At 43.2% G+C, this 18,128-nt stretch overlaps 1 protein-coding gene and 1 pseudogene across 1 annotated transcript in view; both read left to right on the plus strand.

Annotated features, from left to right (window-relative positions):
• LOC126474232 (uncharacterized) overlaps positions 1-18,128 on the plus strand; it is a 273,747-nt gene that overhangs the window by 117,359 nt on the left and 138,260 nt on the right. The window lies entirely within an intron of this gene.
• LOC126428320 (5S ribosomal RNA) lies at positions 14,168-14,285 on the plus strand (annotated as a pseudogene).

An 18,128-nucleotide genomic window follows, 5' to 3' on the forward strand; every position in this document is an offset into this window, starting at 1 on the left:
ATTCATCTTCCCTGTTTGCAGACAACACAGCTGTCTATGCGTCACCCGAAAAGCACTTTACAAAGTCTTCAATATCCAAAGGCACTTTGAACAGGTTAGACTGTGGTGTAATTGCTGGAAAATTGGTATCAGTCGGACCACGTGCAATACCATAAAGTTCACAAGCAGAAGGAGACCTTCCAACCGTCAAATCTTTATCGATGGATGGGAACGCCCCTGGTCAAATACTCAGGTCTAAAATTTGATAAAAATCTCTTGTGGACTGCACGCACATTCAACGCCTGTAATCAGGTTTCGAGCGCACTGTAACATCTATTTTCATTGCCCAAAGGCAATGGACAGACCACTCAAGTCAGGTTACGCATATGAAAGATGGTGTCGTCGTAGCTTTACTTCATAGCTGTGATGTCTGGGGCATGGCCGCAGATGCTCACGTAAGAAAACTACAAATAGTTCAAAACAAGGTTCTCAGGATGATAACTGATGCAGCTTGGTTCGTTCCATTCACACTTGTGTAGAGAGACACAAGCATTCACACCATCTCATAAATCATTCAACATAAAACGCAATCATTCTAGACAAATTCAGAAAATTCACCTCATCTAGTCATCTCATCCTTAGTCACTGACCCATTCCAGGTCGACTACAAACATCCGAAAATCACCGTCATTAAATCACTCAAATCACACATACCAAAACAGAATAAAAACATATTTTAACAGCAGAGCACGCAATCCCCCCCCCCCCCCCCCTGCCTCTCCGTCACAGACCCCAAATTGACACAGAACGCGAAGCCCAGCGGTCGTGCCGGCCGGAGTGGCCGAGCTGTTCGAATCCTGCCTCGGGCATGGATGTGTGTGATGTCCTTAGGTTAGTTAGGTTTAAGTAGTTCTAAGTTCTAGGGGACTGATGACCTCAGCAGTTAAGTCCCACAGTGCTCAGAGCCATTCGAACCAGCGGTCGTTCAAAACAACATGATACGCGGTACGGTGCCACCGATACAGAAGTAGTAACAGCAGATCGCGTCGGTCGGGAGAGCTCAGTGGCTTCCAACGTAAGAGCTGTCTTTGGATGTCGACGGAGTAACGAAGCCATGAGGACACTTCAACCGTTCCAAAGTCGAATGTTAATGCTGCGATTGTCAGGTGGAAATGCGAGTAACAACCACAGGTAAACCAAGATATATACATGCTAAGACGTAGAAAATACACACCACGAAAGAATTATCCGTATGCGACAGAAATCGGTACACGTGATGTACATGTACAAACAAATAAATGATTAAAATCTCAGGCAAATTGCATGATTTTATTCACAAATTGACCAAGTCAGTAAATTGTTTGGTCCACCTCTGGCCCTTATGCAAGCAGTGTTTCGGCTTCGCATTGATTGATAGCGTTGTTGAATGTCCTCCTGATCGATATCGTGCAAATTCTGTACAGTTGGCGTGTTAGATCGTCAAAATCCCGAACTGGTTGGAAGGTCCTGTCCATAATGTTCTAAACGTTCTTGATTGGAGAGAGATCCGGCGACCTTGCTGGCCAATGCAGGGTTTGGCAAGCACGAAAAGCAGCAGTTGAAATTCTCGCCGCGCGCGCATTATCTTGCTGAAATGTAAGGCCAGGATAGTCTACTATGAAGGGCAACAAAACGGGTCATAGAATATAGTCGGCGTTCCGCTGTGCTGTAAGAGTGCCGCGGATGACAACCAAAGGGGTCCGGCTATGAAATGAAATGGCATCCCAGACCATCCTCGGGCTGTAAGGCGGGCGACTGTCAGGTTAGTATCCTACCCCTGTCCGTTCTCTCTAGACACTTCTTCGCTGGTCATTGGGACTCGGTACGAAGCGCGACTCACCACTGGAGACAATTCTGCTCTCGTCAGTGAGAATACAGCCGTAAGACGTGTATTGGGGTCTCCCCAGACAGCAATGAGATACTCACGTGACTGTCGCTCCGCCATATGGCCTGACAACCAGGGGCGTATAGTCTGCGGTGCGTTTTATGAACCATATCTCTATTACGCCACCCCAACGAAAAGAAAGAAAACGGAGGGATCAAAAGTCACCATTTACTGATAACAAATGGTAACGTCAGTACTACAAAGTCACAAACCAGTTATCGAAGTCTGTTAAAACTTGAACATTAGTCACGGGATACATTATGATGCGACATGTGCGCCGGGATGGTTCCTTTGAAAGACCTCAACCGATTCCCTTCCCTATCCTTCCCCAATTCGAGCTAGTAGTGCATTGTCGATGAGATCCTAATCTTTCTTCGAAAAATTCATTAATTATCTTTTTCGTTTGAGAAGATTTTGAGTATGGACATTTTCGAACAGTTGCTTCAACATGACGTTGGCGCTCCGTCTCTAAGCTGAGGTGGTTTCTTTTGTGAAGGCAAATTAGCTGATTAGATTCTGACACAACGAACTTCAGTTGGTCACGAGGCTTGCTTGAGGACTACAAGACAGTCGTGAAGTTAACTTCCATCTCATTGCTGCTAACACTGTAAGCCGAAAAAATTTGTAAGATTGCTCTTCTCTGTACTACTACTACTAGCCTATGAGATCTGTTACGATATTCCCCGTAACAAGTCGCATCGTGGTGTATCCTTTAACTAATATTTTATGTGTAACTCACTTTAATAACTTGGTTCAAATTGCTCTGAGCACTATGGGACTTAACATCTTAGGTCATCAGTCCCCTAGAACTTAGAACGACTTAAACCTAACCTAAGGACGTCACACACACCCATGCCCTAGGCAGGATTCGAATCTGCGACCGTAGCGGTCGTGCGGTTCCAGACTGTAGCGCCTAGAACCGCTCGGCCACACCGGCCGGCAAATATGGTTCACAAAAGGCTCTGTTTGGTAATGCTGAAAGGCTCTGTTTGGTGATGCTGAAACACTATAATGTAAAAGAGAGTCATTATTTATTGTTTCAAGATAGATTACCCTTAACTTTTCATATGCACAGTCTACTATGTGGTACGACTATTGGCCGAACTTTTGCACTGAAACGTTATATTTGATCACGATGAACAAATGTATATCCTTGAATTCCATGTTTACTTGTCAACATGGCATTACTGTCAAGGATTATGCGACCATTTTGTGTGATGCGGTCCATCCCATGGTGCAATATTTGTTACCCAGTGGTGTTCTCAGACAGCAGGGTCGCAGTTCACGCGCCTCGCATCGTCCAGGTCTGGTTTTGCGAGCACGAGGATGTATGATCGCTTATCCACTGGCCACCACAGTCATCATATCTCAATATTATTGAGCCTTTGTGGTCAATTTTCGAGAGGACGGCGCGCGATAGCTATCCACTTCCATTATCGTTACCTGACCTGGCCGTTATTTTGCGGGAAAAAAGTTGTAAGTTTCCCTTGAAAACCATCGATTCTGAGGCGAGAGGAAACTTTTTTGAATTCCAACGGTTTTACTACACCGTACTTGGCACGTAAAGCGTTGTTTTTGTAGTGACTCCATATTTTTGTCCAAAGTAAACATATATAATTAATTGTGCTTTTAGACCAACACTCTATTCACATACGTTAGCGACTTCATCTGTATAATATAAATTGATTACTTGCTACACTTTTCTTTTCCCCATGAGTCTTCTGAATGATGTTGATGCGGCCCGCCACGAATTTCTCTCCTGTGCCAGCCTCTTCATCTCAGTGTAGCACTTGCAACCTGCGTCTTCAGTTATGTGCTGGAAGTATTCCAATCTGTGTCTTCCTCTACTGTTTTTGCCCTCTACAGCTCACTCTAGTACTATGGAAGACATTTCTTCATATCTTAACAGGTGTCCTATCATCCTGTCCCTTTTCCGTATCGGTGTTTTCCATATATTCCTTTCCTCTCCGATTCTGCGCAGAACCTCCTCATTCCTTACCCTATCAGTCCACATAATTTTCAACATTCGTCTGTAGTACGACATCTCAAATGCTTCGATTCTTTTCTGTATCACCCTTTCAATATTCTCATACACTTCATCTACCTCTTCATCTTCAGCTTGCGGCGTCGGCATGTATACCTGAACTACCGTTGTCGGTGTTGGTTTGGTGTCGATTCTTATAAGAACAACCGTGTCACTGAAGTGTTCGCAGTAACACACTCTCTGCCCTACCTTCCTATTCATAACGAATCCTACTCCCGTTAAACCATTTTCTGCTGCTGTTGATATTATCCTGTACTCATCTGACCAGAAATCCTTTTCTTTCTTCCACTTCACTGACCCCTACTATATCTAGATTGAGACTTTGCATTTGACTTTTCAAATTTTCTAGTTTCTCTATCAAGATCAAGCTTCTGGCATACCACGCCCAGACTCGTTGAACGTTATCTTTCGTTGGTTATTCAATCTTTTTCTCATGGTAGCCTCCCCCTTGGCAGCCCCTCCCGGAGATCCGAATGGGAGACTATTCCGGTATCTTTTGCGAATGGAGAGATCATCATGACACTTTCAGTTACAGGCCACATGTCCTGTGGATACACGGTGTGTATCTTTAATGCAGTGTTTTCCACTGCCTTCTGCTTCCTCATGCCATTGATCATTGCTGATTCTTCCGCCGTTAGGGGCAGTTTCCCATCCCTGGGACAAGTGTGTGCCCTGAACCTCAGTTAGCATTCTTTGACAAGGCCGTTGGCAGAGTGAGGATGACTTCTTATGTCGGAAGTCTTCGGCCGCTAATGCTGATTATTAATCAAAATTTAAAGAATGGTGGGATTCGAACCCGGACCCAGGACGTTAATTACTAATCAAAGACGCTACTCCTAGACCACATGTGTTACACAGCGCGTAAACGAGCCGCGCGACATTGCACCTTTATCGAGTATCTGCGTTTGTTCCTCCGTCAGTGTATCCTTTCCGCCGTAGCGGAAATGTACCGACCTGCGACCTCGGCGTCGCATTGTGAAATACCAGAGGCGCCACCGCTGCCGGTAGGCGCCAGCTGAGGTCGGCTCGACCTCTGGCGGGCACGCACGCACGCACGCACGCATCTTGGCAGCGGCGCCGGCGGCGGTCCGCGGATGAGTAATGTCGCGGCCTGGGCAGGAACGCCGCCATCTGGCCGCCTGCCTCTGCCGAGGGACGCGTCCGCACGTGATACGCAGCCCCTTGCAGCTGCTTGGGTCGCAGCTGGAGGGGCGCTTCAGGAATTGCCTCCTGGTCAACGCCCCCACAAACTACTCTTCGGCGCCCATTGTGACACTAATGCAAATTAAAAAATAAACTTTCTCAAGTAATTCTCACATATGACAGATAACACACTGCCTGACAAAAAAAAGGCTAAGCACACAGAGGCAGGACCGTCGCTAGGTGTTCTGCCGCCCTAGGCGAGAATTGAAAAATGAAGCGCACTCTTTCTTTCTACTGTCGGTCTCTGCGATATCCCCCCCCCCCCCCTCCTCTCCGCCACCCCCAAAATCCAACGGCACAACTATGAATTTTCTGGGTCAGCCCTCAATTTTCATGCTTTGTCGTCCGTACCTAGAAAACAAATATTATTATTTGCGTATATGTCTAATTTTAAGAAAACGACGCCAATTTGTTTGAGAAAAGCAATGTAGTTCTTTTCTCGTGCTGCGAGTCTCAGACACCGACAGCCATACTTACAGACAGACACTAATTCATTTTTATGTTTGGATATGATGAACTGCATTTATCTTTTACTACCTGTAGATATGTTAAAAGAGAAGTATAAATTCTAACGTGTGAATACGTGATCGGTTATCCACAGGAAATAATAATAGAACTAAAAACATCAACGGAACCACTCAATACAACTAACGATCTTCAGGGACAAAAACAAAGAGACGAACTGAGCAAGTTATGGTATTAAGTCGCAACATGATCGTAAGCCAGCGCACGTGCCCCTTTCCAGCGCTCGGTAGAGATGAGTAAAGCTCATGCTTGTTTCCGTTTCGTTACTTTTGGTTTAGTTACGTTCCGTAAGCGTTCGAAAATAGTTCGGTGTTTTAATTTTTCCTCTTTTTCATATTTTCTTCTCATTTGCTCAATTTTTTCGCTGTCTGATGAGATGCCGCGGGAATTAGTTTGGAAGAAAGAGACAGCTAAGTAACCGATGCGTATCGAAGGAAAGAATATAAAGTCTACATTGGCAATAGCTTCGTGGAAAAGTCAAATTTGTAAGCACTATACATTGATTGATGTGTTACAAAGTTTTTAGTAAAGGTATTTGTGTGAATTTTATTCATGTGCGTAAATTAAACCTAGTCTAAAAGCAGTACAGATAAGAGAAAACTGTAGCTCGCGAAATGTGCTGCTACCGTAGAATATTGGAGATTAACTTGTGGAGATGTACTGAATCGAACAGGAAAACAAAGAAAAAACTTTACTAGCAGAATGTATGCTTGTTGGGAAGCATCATGACGCATCAAGGAGTGGAAATAACTGTGGGCGATGGGAAAAATTGTAGAGGCAGACAAAGGCTTCGTTACAGTAAGGAAGATTTTCAAGTGGATGTAGGTAGCAGTAGTCTCTAGAGATAAAGACACTTATCCAGGATAGACTAGTTGCATCAAAGCAGTCTTTGGATTGCAAACCATATCAACAACAGTTGTGCTGATCATGTGGATACAGCCCAAAAGATTTTCTTATGTACACACTGAAAATATATAAAGATTCAGAATGCTTCAGACCTTTTAAGTGAACGTGGCAAAAAAAAAAGGAATATTAGATGAGGTTAGAAGGAAAAGAGAAAGAGGAACTTCGGCGTTCCATCTCTATAGTGCCCAAAGCTACTCCTCCCGCACAGGCCATGAAGGCCCAGAGGTACCGACTGGCCGCCGTGTCACCCTCAGCCCACAGGCTTCACTGGATGCGGGTATGGAGGGGCATGTGGTCAGCACACCGCACTCCCGGCCGTATGTCAGTTTCCGAGACCCTCTAAAGCTACTGCGTCGTTAATATTGTGGGTAAGTTTTGTACCCATAGTTTCCCAAAATAGCCATAGACATAGGCCATGACAGTTCCTTGAACGGAACCATTGCTGATTTCCTCCTCCATTGTTGGAAAACTAAGCTGCTGCTTCGTCTGTAACGGTAAAGACGTCGAAGACACGGTAAATTTATGAAAATTGTTGTAACATAGCTGCGACATGAAGTCGCGAAGTATTGTGATAACTTTTTAATACGTCAGGGTTAGTACTGTACAGCATGAAATGGAATACTTTTTCGTTTAAACACTACTCTACACAGATACGTTATCCGTGTCTTGTAAAGTATAGCTGTCATTCGCACGACGGTTGATTTGAACACCAGGGTGCTTTACCAGATACGCCCGTATTGGAGCCCCAGTTACAAATTAACGTTGATAAAAACCGAGGTACTGTATTTTCCTCGCTCGTTCAGATACACGCTGTCGGAGGTAGTAGTATCGATGTGACGGAAATCTTAAAAAATAACGGAAGACTAAACACTGGATCTTTCTGTTTGTAGTCTGTCAGTAGTTTGCTGCGCTAGTAAGCTACAGAAGAAATTAAGAGTCAATCGTATTATGTTACAGAATAACTAAAGATCGTAACTCATATAACAAGAGCTTTCGGCTGACACAGGGAAGTGCAAATAAAAGTAATCTTTTGTGGGACGCGGAGATTTTAATAGCGAAGTTTTCGTGTTCTGGTCACCGCTTTTGTGTGTTATTTGCAGAAACAGAGTAGTCTCATTAACCTACTGAAACAGTTGAGTCGGTCGCAATGAAAGCCAAAGTAAATAGAAGAGCCAGGTAACTAGGGTGGTAGCAATTTGCAGACTTTAAGACCGCGAAGCCCAAGATCAACTCTGTGAACTGGAGAACAGTTACAACTTTCTGAGGAATGAAGTGATCTGCATTTTCCGTTGTGTGGTTTGCTATTGCTATGCTGCGTCAAATGAAATAATTTTCATTCAGTGAACATTAATCAAGTGCATGTGCCCAATTACAGACGTTTCAGGGCGGGTCGATACCGAATGGAATTTATTTTTGTGCTTCATCTCACACCACTGTCCCTTTATACTTGTTTCGATTTGATCAACTTACGCACACCATATTAACAAAATCTCCATATGTCTATACCATTATTATTTGCAGTTTTCCACCCACTGCTAGCTAGAAACCAGACTTTATACACATACTACCATAAAGCTAATTCGATTCTTATCACGAGGAATGCATCAAACAGTTCGCACAATTCATTAGTTCGTTAGATTTTCGGCGCTTCCCATCTCCAATTTCCTAACACTTACTGTGGGATCTCCAGTGCCAGTCTTTTCCCATCTAGGCTTCGTGCCCTGTTCCTGATCTTTATTTCCGTCGTCTTTGATGCAGGTCCAATTTTTAGATGGTTTTCTCATTCAAGATACATACATGTCTCACTTCTATTCGTCGCTCTGGTAGCTACATTGGATTCAGGTAGTTGAAAATGGGGAGCGATATCCGTAAGTAAATTTAAACCATTTGCATTCTTCTTTGATTCTCTCTGTGTCCAAAAGGTTTTCAGAAATTACTGCAACCAGTCGCCTTTTATGTAGATGTATTTTATTTAACCATGACCGGTTTCGAGCTGCCTAGCAACTCATCATCAGATGGTATATACATTTAGTGCTTTTTTGTACCCATTGTGTGGGTGGTTGAGTATCTGTGGCTAGACAGAAACGAGAACAAATAATCGCTACATGTGGTACAGTAACACGAAATATTTACAGCATAATTTATGTTTAACGTATAAGAGAAAATAATCACTACATGTGGTACAGTTACACGAAATATTTACAGTTTAATTTACGTTTTGAGGTGTTACTTACAGATAAATCTTTCTGCAGGTATATATATATCTCTTTTAGGACGTATTTTTGAAACCATTGTGTCTTGTTTTTCACAATTTCACAAGTTAAAACTTTCACTAGATGTATATTACTTTTATGAGGCACTGTTGGAAACATATATCTTGTTTTTTCGTAAACATCGCTGAACACACTTAGCCACAGATACGAATACAGGATTTACACATTATAAACAAGCCAAAGATTGCAATATAACTTCAGTATCAAAGATTTCAAGTTGACCAGAGGCATTATTAGTCATCACACACACTGACAAGAGATTTGTCTTTATTACATAGAAAATAAATGTAAATTAGCTTAAACTAGTAAAATGTTTATTTATAAATTAACTGTGCAATTTTTTTTTATATACCTGTTAAAATTGCACAGTTAATTTATAAATAAACATTTTACTAGTTTAAGCTAATTTACATTTATTTTCTATGTAATAAAGACAAATCTCTTGTCAGTGTGTGTGATGACTAATAATGCCTCTGGTCAACTTGAAATCTTTGATACTGAAGTTATATTGCAATCTTTGGCTTGTTTATAATGTGTAAATCCTGTATTCGTATCTGTGGCTAAGTGTGTTCAGCGATGTTTACGAAAAAACAAGATATATGTTTCCAACAGTGCCTCATAAAAGTAATATACATCTAGTGAAAGTTTTAACTTGTGAAATTGTGAAAAACAAGACACAATGGTTTCAAAAATACGTCCTAAAAGAGATATATATATACCTGCAGAAAGATTTATCTGTAAGTAACACCTCAAAACGTAAATTAAACTGTAAATATTTCGTGTAACTGTACCACATGTAGTGATTATTTTCTCTTATACGTTAAACATAAATTATGCTGTAAATATTTCGTGTTACTGTACCACATGTAGCGATTATTTGTTCTCGTTTCTGTCTAGCCACAGATACTCAACCACCCACACAATGGGTACAAAAAAGCACTAAATGTATATACCATCTGATGATGAGTTGCTAGGCAGCTCGAAACCGGTCATGGTTAAATAAAATACATCTACATAAAAGGCGACTGGTTGCAGTAATTTCTGAAAACCTTTTCACACCACAGTCGCAGTGTTCCACATCCACAATGGATAAAAGTCTCTCTGTGTCCATCCCAAACATTATTTTCCATTGCTTAAATATAAAAATACCTAAACGGAGTTATTAATCTTATTGCTAATCTTAAGTTTTCTTATCAGGATGCTGATTTTTGCTGTCAACGTAATAAATTCTCAACCTATGCTCAGCCTTCTTGCATGAATATCGTTCTATTATTGTTGAAGCTGTTGAAAAACATGTTTTATTCAAAAAATGTTTATATTTTATATTAGATTAGACGATGTCTGTTTTTTCGTTATCCCACTCTGAGGGATTCTGCAATTTGTTCTGACCTTTCGATGGCTAGTAGGCGGTGAACGTCAACGTCATATGCAAGCAATCTAAAGGGCTGCTCAGATTGTCTCCTAAATCGTTTGTAAGTATAGATAAGGAATAACAGAGGGCCCGTAACACTCGCTTGAAGAACCACATATATTTGTTTCGCTAGATGACTTTGTCAGTTACTACGAACAGTGACCTCTCTCTTGGGAAATCACGAACAGCTGAGACGATACTTCATAGGCGCGCAATTTTATTAGAAGTCACATGAGAGGAACGGTGTCAAAGGCCTTCCGGAAATGTAGAAATATGGAATCAGTTTTAGATCCACTGTGGATAACGCTCATTATTCCGTGTGAATAAAGATCTGGTTCTGTTTCAGCAGAACGGTATACCCGTGCTGCGTATTGATCAGTAGATCGTCCTTCCATGTTTTTTTGTAATGTTCGAACACAGTATATGTACCAAAATCCTGCTGCAAATCGACGTCGGTGATATTGGTCTGTAATTCAGCGGATTACTCCTATTTCCTGTCTTCAGTATTGGTGCGACCTGTGCAACTTTTCAGTATTTAGGTACAGATCTTTCGTCGAGCGAGTGATGGTATATGACATTTAAAAATCGAGCTGTCGTAAACGCACTCCGAAAGGAACATAATGGGTAGTGTGTACCGGAGTACTTGACTTCAATAAGTAGCTTAATGTGCTTCGATACACCGAGGGTATTTATTTTGAATTAGTTATGCTGACAGCGGATCTTTTTTCGAATTCTAGTACGTTTACTGCATCTTCTTTGGTGAAGGAATTTCGAAAAGCTACGTTGAGGAACTTCACTTTTCGAGTGACGCTGTCATTGGTAACGGCCGGCCGAAGTGGCCGTGCGGTTAAAGGCGCTGCAGTCTGGAACCGCAAGACCGCTACGGTCGCAGGTTCGAATCCTGCCTCGGGCATGGATGTTTGTGATGTCCTTAGGTTAGTTAGGTTTAACTAGTTCTAAGTTCTAGGGGACAAATGACCTCAGCAGTTGAGACCCATAGTGCTCAGAGCCATTTTTTTTTTTTTTTTTTTTTTTGTCATTGGTAACATTACCATTGCTGTGGCTTAGTGAAGGTATATTGTAGGTACATTGCACCAGTGACTGAAATCGCTTAAATCGGAACTCTTACGTCAGGCAGCGACATGTACGAGATTTTAGAGTTATGGAACTGACTTTCCAGGAGTTCCGAGAACTACTTGCTGCGATTCCTGCGTCGGCCGTAAACATTGTAGTCGCCGCTTTCTCCCCGACTTGTTGGCAGAAGCCCTCACGCGGTAGCAAGTGGCGCAGCCAAGGGTCGGCACGGCCATTGTTCGTCGAGGGCCGGGCTCGTCTTGTGTGGGAGTGCTTATCTACCTGCCGGGTGCCCCTTGTCGGTTTCGCTGCGCTACTGCGCGCCGGGCTGGGTCTCCACAGCTGCGACCGCGACCCGCCGGTATTTCTGGCAGGCGGCGCGCCGGCGGGCCGCTATTTCTGACTTTCCGCGAGATGGGAAGGGATAGGAGCAGAAGAGAGGAAGAGCGCGGGGAACTGTTGTGCAGCGCAGACCAGGTGTCGGGTTTCGCGGCGGGTGCACGTCCTGTGTGGTAGAGAGAGGGACGTGTGACAAGGAACAGTCTTCTGCTGTCACGTACATCGTGATACTAACAGATTACGGATAGATGGTGAAGAACGAACCTCGAATGCTTTCGTGCTTGTCTGCCTCGAGTGTTAGAATACCTCGTAGAGAAGTCCAGTAACACTTTGACTCGTTCAAATGAGTTTTACCACTGGAACCTTTAATGCAGATAGTAGGTCAGTTGTGAACAGGTGTTCAGTGACAGTGTCGGCAAGTTAGCGCTACTTGCGGCGCCTTACGTGACTCATATGTCGCTAATGGGTAGTTATTTTCCATCGCTGGCACTTCGGATACACAATAGTGTTTGCTGGTGCCAAGTGAGAACATAAGGTAGTTAGCAGTTTGGCGTGTGTTTTCCTTATTAGACATTCTCAAGCACTTAGCAGGGTGACGTTTAACATTTGGCGGATACACAAAAACTGCCGAAAACCTACATACACTCTTACTACATAGCGTTCTGTGTATCAGAGATTACTAAGGCCTTGGAAGATCAGTTAAACGGGATGGCTAAAAAAACTAAACCCCCCCACCTCCCAATAGGCCATGGAGGCCAAAAAGCACCGACCGACCGCCGTGTCATCCTCACGTCACTGGATGCGGATACGGAGGGGCATATGGTCACCACACCGCTCTCACGACCGTACGTCAGTTTACGAGATCAAAACGGATGTTTAGTATCGTGAAAAGAGATTATGAAGATGAATATCAACAAAAATAAAATAATGGTAATCGAATGTTGTCGAGTTAAATCAGGCGATGTTGATGGAACTACATTAGGAAATAGGACACTTTCTAGTAGATCAGTTTACCATTTGGCCAGCAGAATAAGTGACAGTGGCCGAAGTAGGGAGGATACGAAATGCAGACTGGCAATAGCAATAAAAGCATTCCGCAAAAAGAGGAATTTGTGAAAATCTAATATAAATTTATTTGTTAGGAAGTCATTTCTGAAGATATTTTTCTGGATTGTATCCTTGTACGGAGGTCAAACGTGAATTATAAGCATCTCAGACAAGAAAAGGATAAAACTTTTTGAAATGTGGTCGTAATGAAGAATGCAGAACATTACGTGATAGATAGGGTAACTAATCTGGATGTACCACTTCGTTAAAAGAAGGATCCAGTTGATAGAACACAAAATGGTGCGATTAAAAAAAAGTCAGACGATCAAAGCTTGAAAGTAGCTTCAAATGGATGTAGGCTGCAGTAGTTGCGCAGAGATGAAGAGGCTTGCACCGAATAGACTGGCATGGAGAGCTGCATCAAACCAATATCCGGACTGAACACCATAGCAGGGACATACCAATATTACACCTGTCGGTTATTCGCGGTGAGCGTAAACACGAGCAAGACGGAACAGGTTCAGTGAAAGACAGTAAGAAGTGGGTTAACTTCCCGTCGAGGATGTGTTTGGACACAGTCACGGTTAGGTCAGCGACCGGGAATGGTCTTCTCCTTTTTCCAACAGTCTTCCTAATCTGTTTAGGGAAACCACGTAAAACCTAAATCTGTATGGCTGGACGAGAAACTGAATCCGCGTACCACTCCAGCATCGTACCACTATGCCCCATCCCATTCGTTACCTTGTAGAAGGCATATCGACCGTTTCCCCATCTACCCAGTATGTTTCTGGACGGTGCTGTCCGGAGAGTAGTTCATCATTTCTGGTGACTTCGTTCTGCCGAATCATCTAAGGTCTGCAACAGTGGATTGGAAAGCTGAACCAACTTTTGGAGAGCTCTTTGCATGAATTTTGAGAAGTGATAAAATTGAGCCCATATTCGAACTTACTGCTCACACACAGAAACTCGTGGAAAGACCCTTGATTAGGATCAAAGATACCCGCAAGAGCGACAGAGAAACGGTTGACGTAAACACTACTAACTTCGAGACGTGCTTCAGTGTGAGGCTTGAACGGCACCACTACTGAACTGCTGGGACGCTATGGCACGAAATCGTTCGTTTTGAAATGCTGAAGCAATAGGCTGCGCAACACTGCTGAAGCCCCTTGTGTCTCAATTGCGAAAAATGTGGCAAGAAATTTCGTGCCGCGATTTGACTGTTCAACCATGGACACAAATGCGGTAACTTTATACAGGAGTCTGCAAAGAGGCATGGTGGCCTAAGAGCGTTCTTCAAGCTGCACAGCAGACTAATTGCTGACTATAACTTACTTCGAGTTATAGTTTTTTTTCTTTTAGTTACTTTATCCTTGTCTGTAGATCGTAAATGTAATTTGGAATAAAACAACAGCTATATTTGCCGTAGCCTTTCATCCGTTCCTGCCAACGGCCTTGCCGCAGTGGTAACACCGGCTCCCGTCAGATCACCGAAGTGAAGCACTGTTGGACTGGGCTAGCACTTGGATGGGTGACCATCCGGTCTGCCTAGCGCTTTTGGCAAGCGGGGTGTACTCAGCACTTGTGAGGCAAACTTAGGAGCTACTTTATTGAGAAGTAGCGGCCCCGGTCTCGTAAACTGACATACTGCCAGGAGAGCGGTGTGCTGACCACATGCCCCTCCACATCCGCATCCAGTGACGCCTATGGGGTGAGGATGACACGGCGGCCGGTCGGTTCCGTTGGGCCTACCAAGGTCTGTTCGGACGGAGTTTAGTTTCTTAGTTTTTTATCCGTTCCTAATGTACAACACATGGCTTCATCTGCAGGTGCTGTGTCAAAATTATACTATAGAGATAGCACCTGAAGATGATAACATAGGTATCGAAAAACATTGTACGTGTGATGAGAAAAATTGCAGTTGTTTGTGGATGTGGGGTGGCATTCCAAATTCCTTTTAGTTTTACTGCGGTTCTCTGAGGGAAGTGAGACAATTGCCCTTGAGATTTCATAGTGTTCTAGGAAAACAGCGGAATGTTACCATTCGGATATGTCTGTTTATTTTAAGATGGTTCTTGTGCAGTTAATAATACAGGAAAGGCGTGAGACTGAATGTTGTCTTTATGTGATTATCTAATAACACAAAATTAAGCAATGCCCTTATTCATCCGCGAGTAGTCTGTTTTCGGTTTCGTGAATTATTGTGGAGACAGTAATATTTCAGTGTTAGAGCAATTTGTTTCATGAGCCAAGGCAATCGACACATGGTGTTCCATGACAGTGTACATGGATCTGGAAACGTGTAGTTGCATACATTGTGAAAATAGGAGATATTATGCACAGAACACAGACTTCCGCCAATCTTTTAACTTCGGCTTCGACTGCAGAAGCGGACTGATCATCGAATCGGAACTTCTTAGCCACACTTCGTTTTTTAACTCGTCTGTCTCAACCTTGCTGAGAAAATTGTTCGGTCTAGGCAGCTGTTGGTTGCTTCGATTTACAGACGCATGCGAGCATCGGATGGCGCAACACAAGGAACGAAAGTTACATAGATATAGCTTTGCCTTTCGGAAGTAAGCACTGACGCCGCGTTTCTTGCCTGTACGCTCGTGGTATCGGAGAAGGCATCGGACGGTACAAATATCAGCAAGTCACAGTTCGTTAAGCAGATCTCTATCGAGCCGGAAGAGAACAAACATTCACTGAAAGGACCACCAGGAGTCTAGCATCTGTTGGTTCTCCCACTCAGAATAGTGGGAAGTCGCTGTTCAAATATTAGTGTTATTCAACAGATCAGAGAGCTGGTCACTGAGATTCAGCTCTCACTGTAAGTGCAGGCCACTTGTATTTCGGTATACGGGAAACTTGCTGCATCATCGCCAGCTCGGACAGAGAAAGCGAGTTGGACGACACCAATTAACGTCAGCATGGTGCTTTGCGTAACATTTATCTTGCCCGTATACTCTGTGCTAACAGCGCGTTGCGAGTGTACTTCTGCGTGTCCTGTGTGGCCACCGTCGATCGCGTACTGCGCAAGAGCTAACTGTAGTAAAACACTTAATTTCTTACTGAACGAAATACTCTGTACTCTGGACTAGTTTCCCCTAAATGACTTTTGGACTCATGCCGTAATGCCTTAGTCCGGGGTTTAGGCAAGTGTAGATGCAAGTTTCTGTTCTGGAGCTATAGTTTGTTAATGGTTCCCCTGTGCACGACCTTAAATATAACATGCCGTCGTCGCCACTTTTGTGGCACAGGTGCCTAGGATTCTGGTAATAGTAGTGGTGGTGGTGATACTAATAATATGCAGACACTTTAACGGGGCAGTTTTGTGTGGGGGATGTTTGAACTAACGTTGCAGACTATAACGGCAGAGACCGCGCCGTAGCTACCTCATTTACGACAACGCCAACCCCAGCAAGCATTTGCACGGTAGCCGTTAACAATATTTTATGCACACCGTTTTGGTTCGAGCTGTGCGTTGCTCATGGTTTTCTTATTATGAAACGAGTACAGCGACTGACACTGGTCCATCACGAATTTCGAGTACGAGTCCTAAGACATCAGAAGAATCGGTGATCATTGTGTCCATGTATCAGTTCATCTTTCGCAGAAGCGTAGAACAGGGGTATAGATTGCCAGACCTGCTAGAGGGAGACGGGACTTGAACCATCCTGCACCGCTCCACTTTCCGCTGTGATCCAGTTCTCTTTTGTTTACACTTTTGGCATACTGCCCCATAGTAATAAACTATATAAAATGTGTTAATGTAGTAATAATTTGTTTACATTGGTGTTTATCACATCACTTTAACAGAAATTCCAAGAGAGAGAATTTCGCAGAAATACAGCATTGAAAGGCATTCTTCCGAAAATTTGAAATTTACGTGTAGCATTCAGTTGATTTGAGAATTATTATAGTAGCCAACAGACTCGAACTGTTGTGGACATACGCGACATAAAGTCGTCGTCTGAACTCATCTTTATCAGTATTTCACTTAGCACTAACACTGTATACATAGGTCTGCAGAATATGGCCATGTGAGCGTCTGAATGGGGGAATGCTGTTTCGTTCAGTCTTGTTCGCCTACATTAAGAAAAGTCAGCCTCTACAGTAAAACTGCTGCCAGTACAAGTCTCCGAAACCGACTCACGGGTACATCTGAGACGTGAGACAGTGTATTCTACAAAAATGGGAAGAAGAGGTGATGACCAACATCCGATCCAACACACTCTGTAGAAGCTTGTATCAAGAAATGCAGAATTCGATCCCTTCGAAAAGAAGCTGTAGTCTTAAGTCACATCAGTATTGATCATAATTAGCTTACACGCCGCTACACAATTACAGATCGATATCCTTAACACAGATTTCCTGCAAAATTCTTCAACATGTTCTGAGTTCGAATGTAATAAATTTCCTTGAGACAGAGAAACTTGTGTCCTCAGATAAGCACAGATTCCTTATTCCAAGATTTACGCAAAGCATTTGACACGGTGGATGGTACGAGCATACGGTACAGTGAAAGGTGGCTACAGGGCCCTTTCATCAGGACCCTTTCATCAGATTCCCAGATATACGGGGGATTCGAATTTTTAAATGATGGAAATGAGTGCGTTATCCTCGACAGAGAGTGGTCATCAGGTACAAGGGTATCAAAGACAAGCGTATCGTAAGGACTACCCCAGGGAAGTGTTATTGGATAGCTATTATTTTTAATATGCGTAATGATCCTGGTGGGCAGAGTGAACAGCAATTTATGGCTATTTACTGACGACACTGTCGCGTACGGGAAGGTATCGTCATTGAATGGTTTTACGAGGGGATACAGGATGACTTAGACAGAATTTTTAGTTTGTGTGGTGAACGAAAGCTTTCTCTAAACGAAGAAAGAGGAAAGTTAATACAGTTGAGTAGGGAAAACAATCCTATGACGGTCGAATACAGCATTAGTAATGTGCTGCGTGACATAGTCACAGCGAATAAATCTGTAGGCGACACGTTGCAGAGCGGTATGAAATAAAACTAGCATGTCAGGTTAGTAGTAGGAAAGGCGAATACTCGACTTCGTTTTTTGAGAAAGTGTAGCTCATCTGTAAAGGAGACGTCGTGTGCAAGACTAGTGCGACCCGTTTTGAATACTGCTCGAGTGTTTGGGATCCCCGCCAGGTCGGATTAAGGGGCTCCGGAAAGGCTCAAAATCATGAAAAGTTCAATTTTTACTTTTTTGCGTTTTCTGAATCTGCAGACTATTACCTTTTAATAGATATATAATTTATTCAATTCCGAAGACTACAACTATTTTTAAATTTTTTTTGAAATGTGTTCTACATGGGCGTGACCCACTGTGGCGCTGTTAAACTGCCGTCAAATTGTGTTATTATTCACGTCCGTGTTCATCAGGTA

The sequence above is a fragment of the Schistocerca serialis genome, chromosome 1 (assembly GCF_023864345.2).
Source record: "Schistocerca serialis cubense isolate TAMUIC-IGC-003099 chromosome 1, iqSchSeri2.2, whole genome shotgun sequence".
NCBI classification, from domain to species: domain Eukaryota; kingdom Metazoa; phylum Arthropoda; class Insecta; order Orthoptera; family Acrididae; genus Schistocerca; species Schistocerca serialis.